We start from the raw sequence: 6,429 nt of genomic DNA on the forward strand, positions 1-6,429 counted from the left end.
GAAGAAAAATGTGAACACGGAAAAAATAAACGCAGTGCGGAAGTACACGAACATGCAGTACAGGATCATAACCAATGCAGTACAGTTGTAATTTGCTAAGCAGCGCAGTCCCATACATTCAAAAAAAAGATTACAAAAAAGTAAAAACATGGGAACAAAAATGAGAATTGTACATGCAGTAAGGAATGAAGTTCACATCTAGTGCATAACCATGATCAATGCAGTGCACCGATGATTTACCAAAAAGCAGTGCGCTCCACGACATTGAAAAGCATACAAAGAATAAAAACTGATCACCCAAATGATACGTGCCCCATCCACACAAAAATTGACCACATACATGCGTCTCTGAACTACCCGAACACAGGCCCAACAAAACTGACTAAGAAAAAACAATAAGTTCAAAAAAAGTGGGGGGGGGCACCCCCCCCCCCATTTCCCTACCCCTCCCGTGCCAGGGACTGCAATAAGTACAGGCAAAAACAAGATGCAGTACGCGGCGGTAGAGGTATGCAGTGCATTCCATTGCGCAATGCAGATCGCCAAAGCATATAGCAAAGACACGCAAAAAACAATGAAGTACACACATGTATACACTGTTGCAGTTCCGATTGGTACGCGATGCAGTGCGGAACTGTAAGCAATGCAGTTATGTTGTCACGCAGTATACATGTATAAAACATGACAAAATGCCCGTTCGCACAGAAAAAAGTGGTGGTTAAAAAAAATGTGCTGATCAAAAATAAAACAAACCCACCTTAAAAAAAACCACACGTTCGCATACAACCACCCAATCGGAGCAGTTCCATCGCCACAAGCCCACGATCACAGATGCAAAACCAACCCATGATCTGCACAACCACATCATCAGCGCGATCGTGCAGTTCATCCGACGAGGCCATCCCACCCCGCGCCCTCCCCTTAAATTCATACCCCTGCCAAAGTCCTTCTCATCCACAACACACAAGTATCCATTGCGCTCCCACCAAATCACCCCATATCAACGCAAAAGCACCAAGCCCTGCTACCGGCGATGACGTTCAACGACGAGTACAAGGGCGACAACGCCGTGGAGGCGCACAGCAACACCAAGTCGCACGTCATCTACACCAACGACAAGAAGCAGATGGCGATCACCCTCGCGCAATACGAGCGCCACCTCAGCCTCCAGCGCCACAAGATCGTCGACATTGATCTCGAGTACGACAATGACCCTGAAGCGACGCAGAAACCTGCCCTCTGCCAGCTCTCCATCGGCCAGAATCACCCGGTGCTGCTCTTCCAAATGAGCAACACTGAAAGGTGCACCGTCTTCGACAACTTCCTCGCCGACCCCAGGTACACCTTTGCAGGCTTCTCCATCGACGGTGACAAAACCAGGCTGGAGCGCATCAAATTGGAGGTCGCCAACTTCATCGACATCCAGAAGGAGTGGAGGGTACCCGAGGCAACCAAGCCGTTGGACTCCCTCGGAGACGTCTCCGGCGTGCTCATCGACGACTACTACAACAACATGAAGAAGAAGATCACCGACGACGAGCACCAGCGCTGGGCCACCCTGCCTCTGTCCAGGAGGCACATCGAGTACGCGGCAAAGGACGCCTACGCAGCGTACGAGATATGGAACCTCATCACCCTCACCCAGGATGGCCTTCGCCGTGCAAAGCTGGAGAAGGAGGAGCCCCCAAGAAGCGTGCCAGGAGCAGCTGGGGATGGGGAGAGCCTGACTGGTGAAGAAGAAGATGGTGCCGGTCAGGAGCCAACAATGCCAGCGTTCCTTTAGAACTATCATCAAATTTTCTTTGTGTTGTTTGCTTATGTATCGTTAGTTTGCTTGTGTGCTGAACCTAGTTTGCTTGCCATGCAGAATCGCTTTGTAATGATGAACTTTGATTATGTTAGTTTGCTTTCTGTTCAACTTAATTTGAAGGTGATGAAATTGTCGTACAGAATATCTGTGATAATTTGTTTTCTGTTATTTGCTAATGTATCATTAGATTCGAGTAGTGCAGAAAACGAAAAATGAGTTGCAGTGTGCAAACAGGATGCATGCAGTGCAAGTTGTGTACGAATGCAGTACAGAATCTGTCGAATGAAGTCTTAACATACCCAACAAAGCGGTGCACGAACCTAAATTTGAAAAAAGATACATAAGAGCAAAACCAGAAAAGAAAACACAAACACCTAAATAATCAATGAAGTACAGAAATATATGAACGTGCAGTACAGAACCATAATCAATGCATTACGCATATGATTTACTAAGCAGTGCACTCCCATACATTGGAAAAAAGATTACATAATAGCAAAAAGATGGAAACAAAAAAAATGGCAACTGTACATGCAGTACGCAATGTGTACACATGCAGTACAGAACCCTGATCAATGCAGTGCATGCCCCCGACATTGTAAAAAACACCTAAGACAGAAAAATAAAAAGAAAAAAATTGACCACCCAGGTGCTACCGGCCCCAGCTAGTCTCATAATAGGTCTGCGCCCACAGAAGGCGAGTCGTTCTGAGACACAGTGCATGGGGCCGGCCACACATGGGCCCGCAGGTCAGAGAGCATACAACTACGAGCGCCGTGTTTAAGCACCCAAATAAGTAACAAGAGGAGTTCGAGAAAGCGGCCTCGCCAGCGCTTATAAACATGTCGGGCACGCCTTCCGCGGGCGAGGTGGGACTAAACATTAGACCGCACATAGCACACCGGGAACCAGCCGTGCTCACAGGGCGACTTGGGCCCAATTGCGTCTTCACTACCCGAACACAGGGCCAAAAAAAAAAGAGGCCACTGAAAATTAAAAAAAATGCTACATACCATACACAAACACAGGCCCAACCACACGTTCGCAGTTCGTCGTGATATGACAATGCAGTTTGCTATTTTCAAGTAAGCAGTCATGTTGCTTCTTAAATGCATTCGTGTTCACTGAATCAGACCCAATCCACCACCTAACGCCAACCACACCATTTATTACTTCCATTGCTCGATTGGTTGCATAAAAACTTATCCATTCGTGCTACAAACTAACACAACTCCTCCCCCCGCTCCTCATTTTCCTCAAAATGTAGATCTAGGGTTCATCCCATCCACAGCTCTTCTCTGGAATTACACCGAACCCGCCATGGACTGTAAGTGCGGGTGCTTGGCAAGGATGGCGCCGGTAGCGGACACATGCGTCTACGTAGAAGGTCTAGAGCTCACCAACACCGAGTGGCGCAGCATGCTCGGCTGCCTAATGATACCCACCAGGGGGTTTCGTGCGCCATTTCTTCATCGCCTCACAACCGTAGATCTACAGGAAACTTGGGTATGTTTTTCCCCTCACAATTTTGGACATAATCTAGCCTGCAAATACACATCTGAATATATAGTTCAATCAATTTGTTCAGTAATGTCAACAAAAATACAAAACAGAATTTGTATTGTTATTCAGATCTGTTAGCTATTAAGACTAGATGCTTCCACCTATCTTTCTTCAGTACCACACCATGTATCGACACTAGCTACATCAGAATCCCAACGCATGAACAAAAAAATGGTCAGTAGATAAGCGTTGTAGTTATCTTTACATGCTGGAGAAGTACACTGTTACTGACATTGAAGTGCACGCATGTTGCAGTATAATATATATCCCAGTAAAACTAGGAGTCAATTGCGTATATAAGTTTGTTCATACATTGCAACTACTTTACAAAATACAGTCATATGTATGTAACTATTTAAGTAAACATAAACAAATCATACTAAGTATAAAACAAAAACATTTGTTGTTTACTTATAAATTCTTTTTCCACCCATTCCAATATGCAGAAACTGCCATCCACAATAAAATTTCATGCTCCGAGTTCAGGGAAGCTTACTTTGGAGACAGAACACAAGAATGGCTATGGAGACATGCAAGCTGACTACCACATCGACTCTGAAGACTGCATCAACATAACTACTGGTTGGAAAGATTTTGTCTCCCAGAATGGCTTTGAGGCCGGAGAAGTGGCCATGGTGTTTTTCTACAAAGAAGAAGACTCCATAAAGTTTACAATATTTGCACTCTAGGCTGTCTAATATGAAGCAACCAATATTTCTAATGCTTTCGTTATTCAGTATGCTTTTAAAATTATGTCCATCAGACAATTTGAACAATGCATATTTAATGTATGCAACCTCAACTGCCTCATTTTATCATCCTTTTTAGACAAAGTTGTTGTTGGCAGCAATGCAGTTCTCTCAAGCACGTAGTGTGGTACTAATAATAAAAAAAAGCAGCCCTCTGAACATTAACAATGAAATGCAAAATGGTCGAAACTTTGCAGTTAACATATCATGTTCAAGAACAATTCCCATAGTATGCAGTTCAAAAAATTTCTTATAATAACTATTCAGCTAACAAAAGCGTATAATGGACCATCCACTCTAATAGCAGAATTGAAAATTAACAAACACTGCTAATGCAGTACGGAAATGCATATTATGCAGACATCTAGAACACAAAATGCACTTTAAGAAAAGGAGAAATCTCATAAGCAGCAATAACCACTGTAATGTAGCTACAACGAAGTACACTACCAAAGAAAATGCAGTGCACTACAATGTATGCAACGACCACAAAAAATAAAATTAAAGTAGTAAAATTACAGACATGTGATAGACTAACAGAGGTGTCAATTTCACTCGCAACTCCATAACACGCCTAAAAATTGTACAACCACTAAACTATAGAAAAATACCACCGAAAAATTTAAACGGAAGACAGGGCAATGGGACGAACAGCACCAGCTTTCATTTCAAGAATGCGATTCAAAAAATGACAATCATACACGAAATACAATGAATTCAAACCTATAGCAACAGTAATTACAATATTCCAACACGCATGGACGACCAAAATCAAAAAAATTGACAAGAACAGAGGAGCGGACGAAGCTCACCCACCACAACAATCAAAATAACAAAGAATTGAAAACTAACTCCTAAAAATTAACAAATTATAGAGTGAACGGACAGATTAAAACGAACGCAACTAAAGAATTCCTACTAAAAAATAACATCCGACCACAAAAAAATGCATCTGACGCGAACACGAACGAAACAGAGAAAAGCTCGTCCACCAAATCCCTCGATTTGCAAGCACTTTACTAGATTTTCCCTGTAAAATACAAAGAATAAAGCTAAAATGACATGCAGACACAAACTGAATCATCTCGCAACACCCGATTCCACACAGAAAACGCGGGCGGAACACCAGAAAATGAAGCAGTTCTCCCGTAAAAGCACTGCAGTGCCCGGCGTCAAGAAGATGCAGTGCACTTACGTCCAGCGTGCAGTGCGGAAGCGGTGTGCAGAATAGTTATTCTGCTAATATTAGCAGAATAGACCGTCTGTATATATATATAGGTCATGCTTTGGGATGACACGCATGATACAGTTTGAGCACACACACATGCATGTGTACGCATGAATCCCTCCCATCGAGTCAAAGTGGCTAGTACAACGACACGTCATGAACCGATCTTGCTCTGTGTGGGGAGCTAGTGTATGATTTTTGACGCACGCGCCACATCAATGTTGTGAAATGGTATTCAAACATGCATGCACGCATCACCTCCATACATATGCACATATGCATGTAGTGGTTGCCTTCAAACGGTACACTCCCTCGCATGTTTATCAACGACAAGCCTATATATTCGTGGGCCCGCGTGGACATCCATGATCACCTTGACCGACAACAAGATAGGTTATCATGGCGGATTCTTCATTTGGTTCGTGTTATCGTAGTATAGGTCATGGTGAGATTCAGACCTAATTAAGTTTGAGCGCATATACTATGGACGCATGCATGCATGAATCCCCGTCGTTGGCTTGAAGTGTGGTGTAACATACATATGCATCATTAACCTAACCCTCACTCAGTGTGGGGATTTCTAGTTTGAAATCACGGCGCCACATCAAAGTTGTTCCATTGTTACTCAAAAACACACCTCTCCATACATATGTTTGGGCCACACGTATGCAGTGGTTGTCTTCGGGGACTAGCTATTTGCATGATTATTGGCGAGCTAGCACATCTCTGGGGTCGCATGAAAGGCCATCACTTTGACCAACAACAAGAGAGAGGTTGTACGACCAAGGTGGATTATTCTTGGTTTGTTTTACGATCCATCTTGGTGAGAGATGCCTCTCTGGCCCGCCAACTGAAAGTGTGGGGGGGGGCTGCTACTTTGCACTTTGCTAGGTGAACCTTGGTTGGGGGGCATCCATTCATAGCTTAGGATTCCCTTCGTGGCGACATGAGAGGGGGTGCTGCTAGCTGCTACTTCGCACTTTGCTAGGTGAACCTCGGTTGGGGGCATGTATTCATAGCTTAGGATTCCCTTCGTGCGACATGAGGGAGGGGGCTGCTAGCTACTTCTCACTTTGGTA

This window comes from Triticum dicoccoides, chromosome 7B (genome assembly GCF_002162155.2).
Source record: "Triticum dicoccoides isolate Atlit2015 ecotype Zavitan chromosome 7B, WEW_v2.0, whole genome shotgun sequence".
Taxonomy (NCBI): domain Eukaryota; kingdom Viridiplantae; phylum Streptophyta; class Magnoliopsida; order Poales; family Poaceae; genus Triticum; species Triticum dicoccoides.